The sequence below is a fragment of the Podarcis tiliguerta genome, assembly GCF_965153285.1.
Source record: "Podarcis tiliguerta genome assembly, chromosome: 14".
Taxonomy (NCBI): domain Eukaryota; kingdom Metazoa; phylum Chordata; class Lepidosauria; order Squamata; family Lacertidae; genus Podarcis; species Podarcis tiliguerta.
Genome location: NC_139547.1, coordinates 48,093,653 through 48,112,173, shown reverse-complemented (window position 1 = coordinate 48,112,173; position 18,521 = coordinate 48,093,653). Strand labels below are relative to the sequence as shown.

The 18,521-nt window shown below is 47.0% G+C and overlaps 1 protein-coding gene and 1 long non-coding RNA gene across 6 annotated transcripts in view; one reads left to right on the top strand and one right to left on the bottom strand.

Annotated features, from left to right (window-relative positions):
• Positions 1 to 18,521, bottom strand: part of PEMT (phosphatidylethanolamine N-methyltransferase) — a 94,855-nt gene that overhangs the window by 18,710 nt on the left and 57,624 nt on the right. The window lies entirely within an intron of this gene.
• The window catches only part of LOC310664586, a 56,799-nt gene that overhangs the window by 33,902 nt on the left and 4,376 nt on the right, over positions 1 to 18,521 (top strand). Inside the window, exon 3 of the long non-coding RNA XR_014504978.1 lies at positions 14,088 to 14,222. This is a non-coding gene — a long non-coding RNA (uncharacterized lncRNA). The remainder of the gene's footprint in view (positions 1 to 14,087; positions 14,223 to 18,521) is intronic.

Sequence of the window (18,521 nt, the reverse complement as noted above, 5' to 3'; positions counted from 1 at the left end):
TCCTTTATTGTAAATGGAGCCTTACACTGCCTACTCAGAAGTAAGTCCCACTGTAATCAATGGAGCCTACTCTCAGGTAACTGGGTAAACTGTTCTGGCTGCGGGGACAGCCTCTGTGGCCTCCGCAGGGCAGCGGGGTAAGGGCACCCCGCTGCCCTGTGGAGGCTTTGCGCAGCTAACCCCAAATTATTATTATTATTATTTAAAGTTTTTTATTTATACAACAAGAAAGACAAACAAACAAAAAACACAAATACCAAATTATACACAAATTACAAAAATAACCATAGACACATAATATTCTTAGCAAACAATAAAACATCTATTGGTCTTAACACTAAAGACCCAACCTCCCGTCTATTCCATACTTCAAATTCATATTACTTATTGCCGATACACATTTTTTTAATAATTAAACTTATTCTCATTAAATCTAATTTCTTATATGTACCTTACAACTATTACTGAAGTTCCTCGAATGCTGCAACAGAATTTAAACTACTATATTTATTTTTCAGATATTCTTTGAAAACCTCCCATTTAGAAACAAATTCCTGTTTTGATTTATTCTTTATTTTTTCTGATAAACCATCTAATTCAGCATATTTTGTCAGCTTTTGGATCCAATCTTGAATAGAGGGGATTAGAACAGCGAGACGGAGCACTGTGCAGCACTCCGTCTCCCTGTTCTGGCTTTGGGCTTAGCCGCGCAGCCTGCATTCGCTCTACAGGACGCAGACACATTTCCCCTTAATTTTGGAGGGGGGAAAGTGTGTCCTATAGAGCGAAAAATACGGTATTTCCTGCCTTTTCCCCGACAGGGACTCATTACATTTTTCTGTTGAAGGTGTTGTATGTGGTCTCTTCCCTCACACATTCTTTCTATACAACAATCCTGTGAGGTAGGTTCAGTGGAGAGGTTGCCATTGGCTCAGGGTGACCGGCGTCAATGTGTATAGGATGTCGGTGTCTGGTGAGATCTAACGTGAGAGAAGTTTCCTGATGTAGAATAAGATGTCCCTATTTTCCTCAGAGAAATGTTGTAGGGTATGTAATTCCGGGAACGGGTTCTCGCTTCCGCTAAGCTGACTGGGGCTCCGGCTGCACTGCGTTTCTCAAAATGCACCACCGACCTCCTGCAAAGCAACTTCTCATCGTCTTCTTCTGCCTCCCCTCCACCTTTGGACATAACAGAGAGCCCGTTGCCAGCAAGATAGGGTTGCGAGACATCCGTTTCGGAAGAGAAGGCAGATAAGGGCAGAAAGGAAAATTACTGGGAATGTGGGTAGCTGCTAAAGGAGCGAGAGAGCCCGGGAGATGTTTATGTACTTAGTTGGGATTTAGATTTATCGCCCGTCCGATCCCCAAAGGTGAAGGGGGAGTGATGATAAAAGGAACGTGGAGAACAATAATATAAAAATGTAAGGAAAAGTGGAACCTGCAACAAGATGTTGCAGTACAAAGTGCTTCTGTTCAGGATCACAGTTAGTTATTTCATTACATTCCTCCCTACAGTTTTCAACACACACAGCACAGTCAGCCAAGGTTCTGCAGCCACTGAACATGTGAGCTTCCCCCACCTTAAAGGTTCCCCCCAATTTCCCTTCTTCTGCAAACTTTGGGGTCGCCACTCAGTCTGTTGATATCTTCCCTGTGTTTGTGGATGAGCCAGTTTTGGACATATAAGCAATGCACTCACATCCTGAATGCTGGAAATAAGCGGGAGTAACAAACAACAACAACAACAATAAATTTATATCCCACCCTTCTGATTGGGTTGCCCCAGCCACTCTGGGCAGCTCCCAACAAAATATTAAAAACAAAATAAAACATCAGACATTAAAAACTCCCCAATTCAGGGCTGCCTTCAGATGTCTTCTAAAAGCCAGATAGTTCTTTATCTCCTTGACATCTGATGGGAGGGCTTTCCACAGGGCGGGTGCCACCACCAAGAAGGCTCTCTGCCTGGTTCCCTGTAACCTCGCTGCTCACAGTGAGGGAACCACCAGAAGGCCCTCGGAGCTGGACCTCAGTGTCCAGGCTGAACGATGGGGATGGAGACATTCTTTCAAGTATACAGGTATTCAATTAAGTTTGCATTTAAAGACAAACCTACCCACACTTTCAGAAATGAAATGTAAACCGAAATACAGCCACCCTTTGGAATTTGCAGTTCTTTGAATTTTGCAGTGCTGTTCTCCAGTCAGTTAATATATACGTATATTAATGCATACAGTTTGGTAAAGTGTGCATACACCAGCAAAAATAACAAACTAAAATGTGTTATATTAGTAAAAACGGACTTTGCAAAACTGTGTTGATTGGGGGAGCTTGCATATTGCAAGAAGGTGCATATCGCAAGAAAATCCTGATAGGTTTCCAAAAGTATTTTATCGTTATTATTATATTTATTGCAAACTGATGTGCAAATGCAGAGAAATGAAATGGAAGCCGGGAAAAATGAGAAGCTGAAACTTACAAACCTGACCACTCCCTTTTGGTAACTCTGGGAAGAGATGCAAAATGAACTAAAGGGGATATGAAAACTGCAAACTGAGTGTTCCAAAATTAAATTTTAGAAATTCTCTTAGGTGACCCATAATTTGCAGACTAATCCACAGCGGCGATAAAGGCACAGGAGAGGAAACAATTATTTCCTAACTTAGAGGGAGATGCTGATGGGACGAGATGGTAGCCAAACCATCAGCCTGGGCTCCGGGCGTTTGATCACAAGGGACTCTGTGCTTCCCAGGTCAGATCGAGACCTGCAGATCCCTTCCTGCTACAAACTGACCCCCCCAAAATGGCAAGCAAAAACCACCTGCCCCAAAACCGTGAAACAAGCATTTGGGTGGCTTTTTCAGCATTCCGAGTGGAAACACACAATACCAGCCAAGCCCATCTAAAGTATGACTCAGCAGGCTGAGGCTCTGACTGCCAGGCAACAGAAAGCAATTGTCTCTGGCGGGTAAAACTTTCCCCCCCTGCTATGTCATTAGCCCACTTAGCAGCCTATAGCAACGACCCTGTGTTTGTGTGTGTGTGTGTTTAATCGGACAGGAGGCCATTCATTCTTGGAAGTTGAAATGTCTTTCTTACACGGCATGAGGCCAGGGAAATTGACAATTTGACCCAGGTAGTAATAGTAACAAATTACAGCGCTTTGTTCTCTCGGTGGCTGCCTTTTAGCCCGCTATCTGGAAACACTTTGCTAATGTCAATTAAGCACAGATTTGAAAAGAAGTGTCAACTTCGTAGCGAGAGGGGGGCAAAACGAACCGGGTCGTGTTTTACGTGACTCACTCCAAGGCCATAATTTCTACTTTTCGAAAGCACTTTTGATATCCAGTGCACTTTAGAATCCTTGATTTGTTGAGAGAGAGAGAGAAAACTCATTAAGATTCCAGCATTCTTTCCCTCCCCCGGTTAGCCGGGCACAACCTTTCGACATCTCACTTTTCTTGGAAACATTCAAGGGGCCTATAACAGAAACCCATGTCCAGGCACAGCGCTCAGAAGGTTCAGGCAGATGAACAGGGTCTGTGGGTGGTTTCAAGGACCCTTGAACTGCAATGATCTGAATGCCAAGAGCAGATGCTGAGTAGATATCCTATCTGGCCACAGTGACCTATGTCTCAAGCTACATCCCCTCAAATTACTGTGATGTGCAATACGTGGGCTGCCTTTGAAAAGGATTGAGGCTTTGCTCGAAATGGACTGCAGCTTAAAAAATAATAATCTATCAGTCATATCTGTACCATAGATTTAAAGTACCTCTACTTATGTATCCCTCTGGATACGAAATCTTCATGTTATGGCCACGGCAAACCAGGAAGTGTATTCTTCCAGGTTTCGCAGCACGCACATGCCCAGAAGCGCTCTGCGTGCCTTGCACATGCGCAGAAGCACTCAATCGCGCCGCGTGTGTGTGCAGAAGTGCACCTCTATTTACATTATTTTTGGGGTGCAAACGGACCCCCGGAACGACTTAAGTTCGTATCCAGAGGGTCCACTGTACGTTTGTACCACTTCAACAGGGATACCTCTAGCCCCAAAGAATCCTGGGAATGGTAGTTCAGCCCTCAGGGAACTACAATTCCCAGGACCCGTAAGAAACTACAGTTACTGAAGGATGAAGAAGTCCCCGCCAAGGAACGATGAGTAAGTAAACTGATGCTGAATCGGCAAAAGTTAACAGCTAAAAATACGAGACCTTAAGGATGATTGCTTTATGGAAGAATGGAAGCCTTTGTCCCAGACTATTTAAATATTACGGTGTGATGGAATTCACAATCAGGATTTGAACTGTGAGCAACAGAAGGAATCAGAGGTTATTGTTATAATATAAGAAAGAGAAGACAGGCTGCTGCAAGGGGGAGAAACAAAAAAAAAAGCTCCATGGAAAATGGGATGGGAAGTCGACAGAGTAAAATAAATATCTGCCTCCATTTCTTCTCCTGGCAAATAGAAGGGGAAGAAATGGAGGCAGTGAGAGATTTTACTTTCTTGGGCTCCATGATCACTGCAGATGGTGACAGCAGTCACGAAATTAAATGACGCCTGCTTCTTGGGAGAAAAGCAATGACAAACCTAGACAGCATCTTAAAAAGCAGAGACATCACCTTGCCAACAAAGGTCCGTATAGTTAAAGCTATGGTTTTCCCAGTAGTGATGTATGGAAGTGAGAGCTGGACCATAAAGAAGGCTGATCGCCACAGAATTGATGCTTTTGAATTATGGTGCTGGAGGAGACTCTTGAGAGTCCCATGGACTGCAAGAAGATCAAACCTCTCCATTCTGAAGGAAATCAGCCCTGAGTGCTCACTGGAAGGACAGATCCTGAAGCTGAGGCTCCAAGAGAAGACTCCCTGGAAGAGACCCTGATGATGGGAAAGATGGAGGGCGCAAGGAGAAGGGCACGAGATGGTTGGACAGTGTTCTCGAAGCTACCAGCATGAGTCTGACCCAACTGTGGGAGGCAGCGGAAGACAGGAGTGCCTGGCGTGCTCTGGTCCAGGGGGTCATGAAGAGTCGGACACGACTAAATGACTAAACAACAACATTATGTATTGGAATGTATATGTCTGGCAATTTCATAAAATATATCTGAAAAAAACAAGCAAACTACAGTTCCTAGGGTTCTTTGGGGGAAGCCAAACTCCCTCAGTTTCAATTCATTAAGCCTTAAGAATGGGTGGGAGGGAGAGAGGGAATATTTATCCAATTCCCAAGGTGGGGAGAAATAACCCAATGCAAATCTTATAGATTTACTGACGCCAAACCTGCTGATTGCTGGAGCCTGAAGAGCAGGCTGGCAACACATCTGATGCTCTCAACAGAGGGATCATTATTCTGTTTTCCTGCAAGAAAATTGCTCTTTTCCTCCCTGTAATATCAGCTTCTTCGGTGGGTACGGATGCTTCAGAGAGGTTTTGCTTCCTGACATGGGTTGCACATCCTCAGCCTCTTATCTCTGCAGAATTCCAGAACATAATTCCGGTAATGTACACATCTTTTGAAGTCAGGCAGGAGGAAACAACAGGACAAAGGGAACAAAGTATTATTGGGGGTGGGCGGGGGTGGGGGGGGGAGAGGAAAGTACGGGTAAGGAGAAAGCAGTTGCTAAGCTTTGTGCTCTCAAAAAATTGCAGGCAGCTGTGCTGGACCAAAACCAACAGTGCCTTAAGTGGAAATATGTCACAAGGAAGGGAAAAAGCTTTTGAGTGTGTCCGTGTTGTCCATCAAGATGTGAGTTTGGGGAGAGGGGTTGTGGGAAGGAGGGAGAAACAAACTCCTGCGTACGATGAGAAGTCCACGCCTGCGTTTTTGCACGAGTTCTTGGAGCCAAATTAATAATAATAATAATAATAATAATAATAATAATAATAATAATAATAATAATAATATCTTTATTGTCATTGCCCCCTTCGGGAACAACGAAATTACTTGACTGCTCCATAAAAACACTAATTAAACAATACAGTATAATACAGAAAAGGAGATTAGATGACTTTCAAAGTCCGGGCTTCCCATTCAGGGCCGAGATCGCTCTGGAGAAGAAGCTGTTCTTAAGACGGCTCGTTCTTGTCTTCATCGCTCTGTATCTCCGTCCCGACGGCAAGAGCTTGAAGAGACAGTGACCAGGATGCGATGGATCTTTTACTATGTCCAGTGCCTTCCTATGGCACCTTGTGGCATAAATCTGCTCTAAGGTGGAGAGTGGGCAGCCAACAATGCTCTCTGCTGCCTTAACAACCCTGCACAACCCCATCCTGTCCTGGGTAGTACAGCTTCCGTACCACACACATAAGCCATAAGTGAGCACGCTCTCAATGGCACAGTGATAGAAGGCAAGCAGCAGTTTCTGCGGAAGATGGTTTTTCCTTAGTATTCTCAAAAAGTACAGTCTCTGCTGCGCCTTTTTCACAAGCTCCCTTGTGTTGACACTCCAGGACAGATCCTCTTGTAATTCAATGCCCAAAAATCTGAACGTTGTTACCCTCTCCGCACACATTAGAGAAGATGTTGAAGACCCATGAAGAAGTTGCCCCATTTCTGTATGTTTTGAAAAAGAAAGTGGAAAGACAAGCCATTGTGCTCCCTCTCCCACTAGAACTTGTGGGGACCCAATGAAGCTAAACTGCTGGAAGATTTGGGACAGGAAAAAGAAAGGACTTATTCCCACGGCACAGCATTCAACTGCAGAACTCCCACTGGGGGCAGAGACTGTCACCAATTTGGATGGCTTTGAAAGACGATTAGGCAGATTCGAAGGAGGATATGGTGATATCAATGGCTGGTAGCCAAGATGGCTATTGGAGGCCTTATGTCTCTGTGTGCCAACACCGGGAGTGGGCTGTTGGGCTCCTCCTGTGAATATATGCTTGGTCGTTTTGTGAGAATGCTTGAGGCCTTCTCTTGAGATACGCAGCCAGTAAGGATTGAGAGAAATGGCTTGTCAGATCATTTGTTGCTACACCACATGAGGTGCCAACTTTGGTCCAAGGTTTCTGGTTTTGATCTACTGGAAAAGCCTTCATTTAAAGGGGGGATCATAAAATCATAGAAGGGACCCCAAGGGTAATCCAGTCTAACCCCCTGCAATTCAGGAATCTCAGCTAAAGCATCCCTGACAGATGGCCACCCAACCTCTGTCACGGTCCGGTCTACGGGCGATCGAGGTCCCGGCTGAGGACGTCGGGACCGGGGACAAGATGGCGGGGTGGGAGCAGGAATGAGGGTCCAGAAGCCAGGGGTCCGAGGGTCGAGAAGCAAGGAGTCACGAAATCAAGGGTCCAAGGGTCGAGAAGCAGGGAGGCATGAAGTCAAGGGTCCAAGGGTCGAGAAGCAAGGAGTCACAAAATCAAGGGTCCAAGGGTCGAGAAGCAGGGAGGCATGAAGTCAAGGGTCCGAGGGTCGAGAAGCAAGGAGTCACGAAATCAAGGGTCCAAGGGTTGAGAAGCAGGGAGTCATGAAGTCAAGGGTCCGAGGGTCGAGAAGCAGGGAGTCATGAAGTCAAGGGTCCGAGGGTCAAGAAGCAAAGAGTCACGAAATCAAGGGTCCAAGGGTCGAGAAGCAGGGAGTCATGAAGTCAAGGGTCCGAGGGTCGAGAAGCAAGGAGTCACAAAATCAAGGGCCCAAGGGTCAAGAAGCAGGGAGTCATGAAGTCAAGGGTCCGAGGGTCGAGAAGCAAGGAGTCACGAAATCAAGGGTCCAAGGGTCGAGAAGCAGGGAGTCATGAAGTCAAGGGTCCGAGGGTCGAGAAGCAAGGAGTCATGAAATCAAGGGTCCGAGGGTCGAGAAGCAGGGAGTCATGAAGTCAAGGGTCCGAGGGTCAAGAAGCAAGGAGTCACGAAATCAAGGGTCCAAGGGTCGAGAAGCAGGGAGTCATGAAGTCAAGGGTCCGAGGGTCGAGAAGCAAGGAGTCATGAAATCAAGGGTCCAAGGGTCGAGAAGCAGGGAGTCATGAAGTCAAGGGTCCGAGGGTCGAGAAGCAAGGAGTCACAAAATCAAGGGCCCAAGGGTCAAGAAGCAGGGAGTCATGAAGTCAAGGGTCCGAGGGTCGAGAAGCAAGGAATCACGAAGTCAAAGGGTCAAGAAGCAAGGAGTCAAGGAGCCAAGGTCCGAGGATCAGGAAGCAAGAAGCCAAACGCAGCAAGGCAGGAAACGTGCTGCTGTGGCAAAGAGCCGAAGGGAAATGCTGACCTTATATCCCTTCCTGGCTCCTGCCACCAGGTGCAGTGAGTTACCAAGTGCCCTCACCTGTGCGGCCGCACCTTGCCTCACCAGAACAAACTTAGGAAGGCCCCAGTCCTGCAAAGCCCTACTGGTCACAGGGCCTGGCTCCTGCACGCACTCCTGACAATCTCTGCTTAAAACCTCTAAGGAAGGAGAGTCTACCACCTCCTGAGGGAGAATGTTCCCATGTCAAACAGCTCTTACCAACAAAAAGTTCTTCCTGATGTTTAGTCAGAATCTCCTTTCTTGTAATTTGAAGCCTGTTATGTACTGAGTTGAATAGGATCCAAACTGCAGCAGTCTGATTGGTCCTAGAACAATAGGATCCAAAAGGCAGCAGTCTGATTGGTCCTAGAACAATAGGATTCAGAATGCTGCACTCTGATTGGTCCTAGAACAATGCAGCAGCATGATTGGTTGGCAGGAACCACCCAATCATGCTCCAGATAGAAGTGAATCCACAACCTGATTGGCTTACAGTAGAATTCCGGAATTAGCCAATCATGTGCAGCCCATTGTGTAAATAATGTATATAAGGCAGATACTGTGAGGGGACTTTCATTCATTCCTCCTCACCACTATGAGCTGAATAAAGAGCATGAAATCACTTTGCGACTCTGAGTATATTTCAAAGCCATTGGTTCGAGTCCTACCCTCCGGAGCAGGAGAAAACAAGCTTGCTCCCTCTTCCATGTGACAGCCCTTGAGATATTTGAAGATGACTATTACATCTCCTCTTTGTCTCCTCCTTACCAGGCTAAACATACCATCAGCCATTCCTCAAAAGGCTCGGTTTCCTCTGCACACCTTTCAGCTTGTCAACAACCTTCTTATATTCTGGTGCCCAGAATTGGACACAGTACTCCAGGTGTGATCTGACCAAGGCAGAATAGAGTGGCGCTGTGGTCTAAACCACTGAGCCTAGGGCTTGCCGATTGGAAGGTCAGTAGTTCAAATCCCCGCGATGGGGTGAGCTCCCATTGCTCAGTCCCAGCTTCTGCCAACCTAGCAGTTCAAAAGCAAGTAGATAAATAGGTACCGCTCTGGCGGGAAGGTAAACGGCGTTTCCGTGCACTGCTCTGGTTTTGCCAGAAGCGGCTTAGTCATGCTGGCCACATGACCCAGAATAACTGTCTGCGGACAAACATTGACTCCCTCGGCCAGTGAAGCAAGATGAGCGCCGCAACCCCAGAGTCGTTCGCAACTGGACTTAACGGTCAGGGGTCCTTTACCTTTTTATTACTTCCCTTAATCTGGACACTATACTTCTGTTGATGCAGCCTAGGAGAGTATTAGATTTGCTGCTGCATCACACTGTTGACTCATGTTCAGCTTGTGGTCCACCAAGACCGCTAGATCCTTTTCACATGTACTGCTAGTAAGCAGGGTGACCCCTATCCTATATTTGTGCATCTGGTTCTTCCTGTGTGGAACCTTGCATTTGTCCTGTTGAAACTCATTTTGTTAGCTTGCGCCCAGTTCTCCATTCCGCTAAGGTCATTTTGAATCTAAATGCTGTCTTCTGCAGCATTAGATACCCCTTCCCAGTTTGGTGTCATCTGCAAATTTGATGAGCATCCCCTCCATTCATCCCATCCAAGTCATTTAGAGAGAGCAAGAGAGGGAGAATGAATAAGAGAATAATGTCTTTGACAGACCAATTAAGTCAGGGGTGGGAATCCTTCTCAAGCAAAGAAGAAGAGTTTGGATTTGATATCCCGCTTTATCACTACCCGAAGGAGTCTCAAAGCGGCTAACAATCTCCTTTCCCTTCCTTCCCCACAACAAACACTCTGTGAGGCGAGTGGGGCTGAGAGACTTCAAGGAAGTGTGACTGGCCCAAGGTCACCCAGCAGCTGCATGTGGAGGAGCAGAGACGCGAACCCGGTTCACCAGATTACGAGTCTACCACTCTTAACCACTACACCAAATTGGCTCCCACATTCCCATCTGGGAAACCTTTTGAGGGCCGCATGCCAGAGGCAAAACTGAGCACAGCAACCAATGTTTCGTTTGTACAAAAGGCTAGTTTCTACACACCACATTCATCAGAGTTTGTCATCCAACAAAAGGCACTCAAGCTACGAAGCGGAGCCAGTCAGGGAGATGCTCTGGGGAGGGTTTCAAGGACCACATAGAAAGGTCTGGAGGGCCACATTTGGTCTCCAGGCATGCAATCCCCCACCCCGATTTAAGCCTTCTTCAGGCCCAGAAATACAGGTTACTTGTCTCTAAAGGGTTGTGATGGTCTCTCCATTTTGGTACTAATGCAAACGACCACACAAGATTGGTACCACTTTTTTAGTCAGGAAATCTGAGGCACCTTCCACCTTTCTGTTAAGCTGCCGGCTGAGTCTTAGCTGATTCCCGATCTCTCTTACTAATAACTTAACAAGGGAAAAGGAGAGAACACGATGGTTTTGCTCCGGTCACAGTGCCACAAAATCTTTGTCAGTTGTGGTTTTTTAAATGTGTTTACAGCGGGAATAAATACTATTAACACAGAGCTGAGATGGTTGCGACTCATAAGCACACTCTCCTTTGCCACGAAAACCTCATTACTCCCCTCCAAGAACACATTAACCAAGAGGAACTGCAGAAAATAGGGCAAGCATCTGGGCGAAAACTAGGCGTTGGAAAGTAGGATTCCAGGGAGTGCCAGCCCCGGTCACAATGGGCCCAATTGTGGAGGAACAATGAGGAGAAAAGTGATGGTGAGCTGCCCTACTGACTGGCTCAAGCACGCACACAAAATTAGCCAGCACTCAAGAAAGAAAATGGGCCCACATGAGGTCAAAATGAAGATCCCCAACTGTTGCAAAATTGAGGCCTTCAGCTACCCCTACTGTGAAGGAAATTGGGAAGCCACAGAGAAGTGGTTTAGTAAGAGTGATTCACGATGTGCCTCTCCAACCTTTCAGCCTACATTAAAGAGCCCTTGGTGCCTAGCGGTTGCTAAGTGCTTTAATCCTAAGATATATAAGAGACAGCTCTAATTGCCTCATTAGGAAACAGCAGTAGCCAACATGGCGCCCTTCAGGTGAGGGAACTACCACCAGCCCCATCCATCATCGCCAATGGACAGAGGGGATGGGAGCGTCTTTCCAGAAACATGTGGCGGGCACAGAAACCCCATCATTGCATGTATTATTCTAGCCAGGTGTTTGCGCAGTCTCTGCTGCCGTCCTATCCCAAAGACTCGAGTGCTGCCCATCCATTAAGTAGGGCCTCTCTGCGTTGGGAGGGAGGCTGTCCCTTGAGACTCGCTCCATGTCGTCAACTCTCCTTCCTCCATCCTCCAGTGTGGTTGTCGCCAAAGGGAGCTCAATGCACAACCAGGGGTCTCTGCGCAAGGGGGGGGGGGTCACCAGTCTGGGATAAGTCAAAAAAGGTGACCTCATGGAAGGTCGGCGGTTCGAATCCCCACAACGGAGTGAGCTCCCGTTGCTCTGTCCCAGCTCCTGCCAACCTAGCAGTTCGAAAGCACACCAGTGCAAGTAGATAAATAGGTACCGCTCCAGAGGGAAGGTAAACAGTGTTTCTGTGCAGTTTAGTCATGCTGGCCACATAACCCGGAAAGCTGTCTGTGGACAAACACCAGGTTCCTCAGCCTGAAAGTGAGATGAGCGCTGCAACCCCATAGTTGCCTTTGACTGGACTTAACCATCCAGGGGTCCTTTACCTTACCTTTTTTTTTTGTTACCCTACATGTGAGTAATGTGTGAGTAGGGCTCTGGTTCACTTTTCTTGAGGAGATGAGAGGGACACATTTTAAGAACGCAAGGAGAGCCTGCCAGGTGAGGGCAGTGGCCCTTCAAGTCCAGCATCCTGTTCTCACAGTGGCCAACCCGGAAACCCACAAGCAGGCTCTGAGCACAAGCTCATTCTTCCTTCCTGGGGTTTCAGGCAACTGGTATTCAGAAGCATTGCTGCCTCCAACTGCGAAGGGGAGAAGGTAATTGCTGGGGCTGGTTGCCATCAACAGCCCTCTCATCAAGGCCATGTAAGTCGGTGGCCGTTGCTGCCTCCGGTGGCAGCGAGTTCCATAGATCAAACACTCACTGCTCAGGTCAAGAGGCAGCTGAGGAATCCTGGGGGGGTCTCCCTCTGTGGCTGCAAAAAGCTCCCTTCTCCCCAAGAACATGCAGAATAAGGAGAGCAGAACAGAGACCAGAGGTGCGCAGGTGAAACATCTGGGTGAAGAGGAGCCTTAGAAAGCATGGAAGGCAGGGACCGTCAATCCTGGCAACTGCTCTATAGGGGCAAGACCAGTGCTTTTTTCCCTAAAAAAAGTTTAGGGGTAGTCTCAAGAAAATCACCATTTTATATTTCGAATCAGGAAAAAAAAATACAGTAAGTGGACAAAAGTACAAAGAACATGTATTGGCTCAGGGGTCAGCAACCTTTTTCAGCCATGGGCCAGTCCACCGCCCCTCAGATCTTGTGGGGGGCCGGACTATATGGGGGGGGGGGGAATGAACGAATTCCTATGAGCAACAAATAACCCAGAGATGCATTTTAAATAAAAGCACAGATTTAAAATCACCAGGCAGGCCCACAAATAACCCAGAGTTGCATTTTAAATAAAAGTACACATTCTACTCATGTAAAAACACGCTGATTCCCGAACCGTCCGTAGGCCGGATTGAGAAGGCGATTGGGCCGCATCCAGCCCATGGACCTTAGGTTGCCTACCCCTGTATTAACTCCACACATTCCACACTGCTTCACACACTGACAATTCACCGTGCTGGAGAAGAAACTAATTTTTGTTTTTATTTTTAGTTTCTTCTCTCGTTAAGATTCACAAAACGTTTAGGGGTATGTGCACCCCTTTATCCCCCCCAGGAAAAAAACAAAACACTGGGCAAGACCTACTGGGAAGTGTTGCCGATTTGAATGCCGTTTCCTTGAAGAAAGAGCTAACTTCACTGACAACGGACCCTGGTGCTGACCTGCACCCCGACACAGACCCACATGTGGAACTCAGGTCCCCTCCCTGCCCACTCTGGTGCCCCTCATTAACCCCATGTCCTCTGAAAGGCTTTTGACATGAGCTGGTTTATGGGCTTTGATATAGATAGATCATTTATTATGGTCGGAGACCAGCTTATAAAACACACTTGGGGGTACAGTCCCAGAAGGAAAACAAACAATTAAAACAACGCACAACAATAAATTTAAAATTCATAAAGGCAATAAGCATGTAGACACTTAAAGCTTTAAGATAAACTACCACAGAGGAGCTGAGCCATGGAACCGAGTTTGGGGATTTTCTTAATGAACTAGTTTGAGTCGGGAGATGGTCTGTGCCTACAGATCTGTACACAGAATCTGGCGACCATCCGGGTTGTCTTCCGATCTTTGCCTAACAGGAGAAGGGCTTTGATATATTTTAAAGGCAGCTCAGTGGTAGAGTATGTGCTTTGCAAGAAGGACGCAGGTTCAATCCCTGGGCAGGAGTGCGCATGATCCTTGCCTAAAACCCTGAAAATCTACTGCCTGTCAGTGCAATACTGAGCTACAAGGACCAAGGCTCCGAATTCACAAAAGACAGCTTTCCTACGTTCCTGAGCATCTTCCTCTGGGCTGCTTCCGCACATGCTTAATTGTCCGGGAACGAGGCATAGCAGGATAACTCCCTCCCACTTCCAAATCCAGCTACGCCACTGACACGCCCTGCAAACTGGGTGCCATGCGGCTGTTGCGGGCAGAGAACATGCCTCTCCCCACCTCTCCCTGTCTGCCAAGGCTGTGCTTATGAGCATCTTCGGCGTCAAGAAAAAGCCCCGAGAGAAGGTGAGGTCACACCTTCAGCTCATCCTGACTCACCTGTTGTTGCGTTTCAGCGGAAATGACACCCAAGTTAAGTCATCCCGGCTGCGATGAATCAGACCTTCTGCAAGCAAGCTGGAGACCCCGCTATGCTCACTTAAGATGGCGCCGACCCCAATTTTTCGCCCAGCAAGGTGGGAGGGGAGGAGGTAAGAAAGGTGATTCCTCTCCTGTTTGTCACGGCCCCCCGTTGTGTATTAAAATAAATGGAAAACGCATCTTCACGATTTGAAATGCTTGCCTGCAGGTGGGTTCATTTAAAAGGTCCAAGCCTCCGTTTCCATTAATGTAGAGCTGTCAGGGCGTGCGGCACTTTAAGGAATAATGCAAGGAATCCCCATTCCACAATGACAGGTCTCTGCCCCAGGAAGCTTACAATCTGAATGTTGGTGGTAGAAGAGATGAGCAGGGGGTTTCAGGGTGTGGGGTGGGAAGGAAGGCAAAAGGATAAACAGAAGCTGACAATATACAAAAGCTGATCTGCAAAGCACTCCATTTCAGCTGGGGACGGGGGCAAAGGGGTTAAACCTGCCAGAGACTTAATGGAAAAGATGGGAATTTATGCAACCGGACTTACATAAATCTGCGTGCTTGAAAGAAAGGATGTTTTTCAAAGGGGGTTAAAAAACTTATGACCTCCTTTCCAAGACTGAAGAAAGATTTCAGATGGAACCGATTTATCTGAGAAAGATTTCAGATGGAACCGAGGGGTTCTTGGATGCTGAGTGGCAGGAAAGCCTTTGTTGATCTCTGCTACAAAGGAGCACAGCATGGTATCTAGGAGGGGGACCCCAATCCCCACCCCACATGTTGTGGGGCAGAAGGAGGGATGCCTCAAAGGCAGCGACAGAGAGAAGCAGGAGCTAGAAAGCAAGCCAAGAGGCAAAGCCAAGAGAATCATTTCCCAGGCAAAGTCCCACCTCTTGAACAGGAAACTGTTAGCACCACTTCCTGTTTAGGAGAGCCAATGGCCAGCTCAGATGGGCAGAGCCAGTCCCATCGCGGAGACCTCTTTGCTGTAGGGATGGGGTACCTGTGGCTCCTAAGACTCAAATCCCACCAGCCCTGACCACTGGCCATGATAGCCGGGGCTTATGGAAGTTGAAGCCCAACAACATCTGGAGGGCCACAGGCTCCCAAACTCAGCTTTACCTACTAGGGAGGAGTCCCAATTTGCAGCCCTGGTTGACCCCAACTTTAGGCAGCTGTGCACAGAACCAAAGGTCGCCTGGTTCTAGCCCCGGTGGCTTCAAATAAAGTACAGTGGCACCTTGGTTTACAAACTTAATCCATTCCAGAAGTCCATTCTTAAACCAAAGCGTTCTTAAACCAAGGTGTGCTTTCCCATAGCAGCGGGGGACTCACTTTACAAATGGAACACACTCGACAGGAAGCGAAACATGTTCTGCTTCCAAGGCAAAGTTCACAACTTCCGGGTCTGCAGGGTTCTTAATCCAAGTTGTTCATAAACTAAGCTGTTCTTAAACCAAGATACCACTGTACCAGATCAAGGATCGTATTGCGGCATCTCCTGTCCCAGCAACAAGGGAGATGAGGATTTTTTTTGTTTCTATTGAGAGAGTGCAATGCAAAATGAAGCCCACTGGTAAGAGGACGGGGGTGGGCTGAGGACATAGGGTCTGCAGCACAGCTTGGGGGAGGAAATGCATGTTTTCTGACAATTATGGGCTCCCAAATCCATGGTGGTGGTGCTTAGTATGATGATGATGATTTATATTAATTTCATTTATATCACACCTTTTCTCCAAGGTGACATGCATGGTTCACCTTCATTGAATCCCCACAACAACCCTAGGCTGAGAGGTTAGGACTGGCTTCCAAAGTCACCTGGTGAACTTCATGGCTGAGTAGGGGATGTGAACCCTGGTCTCCCAGGTCCTAGACTGGCACTCCAACCACTGCACGACAGGATGACATGAGCCCCGAGAGCTGCTATACCTCCTCAAGGAGAGATTCATGCCCTGCTCTCCCTGCTGTGAAAGTGTGTGGGCATCAGAGCCCACCTACTCACCTGTGAACCCCAAGGAGATACCTCTGCCAGCCGGCTCTGACATTTAGTCCAGACTTCTCGGAGGATCGAGGCAGACACACGAAGCTCAAAACCTCATCACCATCGAGGACCCAGAAGACAACAATGGTCCTCTCTTGGTCGCAGTTGCAGGAGAACTATCCATGGTCCTGAACCCAAACCCAGATCTCCCTCCTAAGTGCTGACTTTTGCCTCGCCATCCCACAGATAAGGGGGAACAAGGAAGTCTCGATCTCCCCTTGCTTGCGGTATCACTTCTCCAGAGGAATGAATAGGATCAGAATAGAGGCCTTTGTAGGTGTAGGGAACAGCCAGCCAGTGGAAGGCAAGGGTGCTCAATCCCATGTTATTTTAATTTGCATATGCACCTACGCTCCTCCTCCCTCACTCCAGCCCACTATTAGATTAGGAGCTTTACTGGGGGATGGGGTGAGGGGACCACTCAAAATGGTTAGGAGGTGGTGGGGAAGACTTGAACCAATGGCTTCAAGTTACAAAAAAGGAGATTCCGACTAAAAGTCAGGAAGAACTTTCTGGTGGTAAGAGTTGTTCGACAGTGGAATGGTCTCCCCGGTTGTGGACTTTCCTTCTGAAATATACTTGGAGTCGAGAGTGGATTTCATGCTCATAGTGGTGAGGAGGAATGGAAGTTCCCCCAGAATGTCTGCCTTATATACATTATTTACACAATGGGCCCCACGTGACTGGCTACTTCTGGGATTCTCCTGTAGGCCAATCAGGTTGCGGATTCCCTTCCACCTGGAGCTGGATTGGATGGCTCCTGTGGACCAATCAGACTGCTGCATTCTGGACCCTATTGTTCTAGGACCAACCAGACTGCTGCCTTTTGGATCCTATTCAACTCAGTACATAACACCTTCCTTGAAGGTTTTTAAGCAGAGTTTGGATGGCTGTCTGCCATGGATGCTTTAGTTGAGATTCCTGCATTGCAGGGGGTTGGACAAGATTGCAGACCCTTCCAACTCTACAATTCTATGATTCTATCCTTGTATTTCTGCTCTAACAACATGCAAAAAATGAAGTTGGCTTTGTTTTGGTTTTCTGCAACGTCCCCACTTAACTTTGCTGATTATTGGCTTAATCACTGCTGAAGTAGTCTTACCTTCTGATAGCCTGGGAGATATCTCCTCCAAGTCCTCATTCAACAAACCAATTATTTCCGCCATAACAATATTACTACCTCCCATTCTGGCACTGAAATCACCCACCACGGTAATAGTTGTTAATGGGCGTTCTATCATTCCCTCTAACTTAATGTCTAACAAAGCCCACAGATTCCCCCAGAGTCCACAAAGTAGTCTGAAACTGGCACCGCTGAACACTTGGAAATAAGAAGAGAGAGACACACAGTTTGCTCTACTTTCACATTTAAGCTTGTTGAGACTGAAATAAAAAAATTAAGGTCTTATATATATATAATAAATGTTCATAAATGTACCAAGCAAACGTGTACATAAATATATAAACCACATGTCTGAAGCAGCACAGGAAAACAGCCCTCGAACCATTTTGACTCCCAAACTGACCAAATGTTTTCTCTGCAGAGTCAAAGGAAAATGGAAAAGCCTCCCCATTGACTTAGCCTTCACAAATCCTGTCTTAAGGGTATATCTGTGTATGAATAGGGTGAGCCTGGGACCTGGCTCAGGAACTAAGTATTTATCATTACAAAAGACTGGCTAGGCTCCCCAGGGTATCCAGCCAAGTAAGAATTAACAGTTAACTTGCCAGACAGGAGGTAAACAATGACAGGAGGTAAACAACACACTCAGATTTCTGCTGTAGACTGCCTTTTCTATGATGTAGGTATGATGTGTCTGGGGGTGGTCTTGGACTCCAATTTAAAATGTCTACATAAGGGCGGACACACCTTTGTTCTGGGTCCTCCTCCTTTCCTCCGTGAAAGGGGAGCACCTTGTTGCAACAGTTCAATAAAGATCAGGCTTACTAGCTGCTTTGCTTCTCAACATTCTCTGGTTGGCCTCTGTTCTTTTCTCTGAACAATAGAGAACCTACAAAGGACTCTGTAAGGGCTCTTGTGTCCCCCATAAGAGAATAAGGGCAGATTTTCGTTTATTACAAGGTGCAAAGGGACATTCTACCATTACTTCTTCCTTTGCTGTTAACTGTGCTTGGATTTATCAATACTCTTGTGTTTATTTTTTTTGTCTCTCCCTCCCACCAGTCCTTTTGCTGTTGTTTTTCACCCTGAGAATCCCTGCATTGGAAGGTGGATTACAAATCAAGTTAATAAGATGACCATCACAAACACCATGTGAAACAAAACAACAAGCCATATACTTCCCTTGTAATTGTGTCATTTTACCTGTGGAGTAAGGATGTGGGTGGCGCTGTGGGTTAAACCACAGAGCCTAGG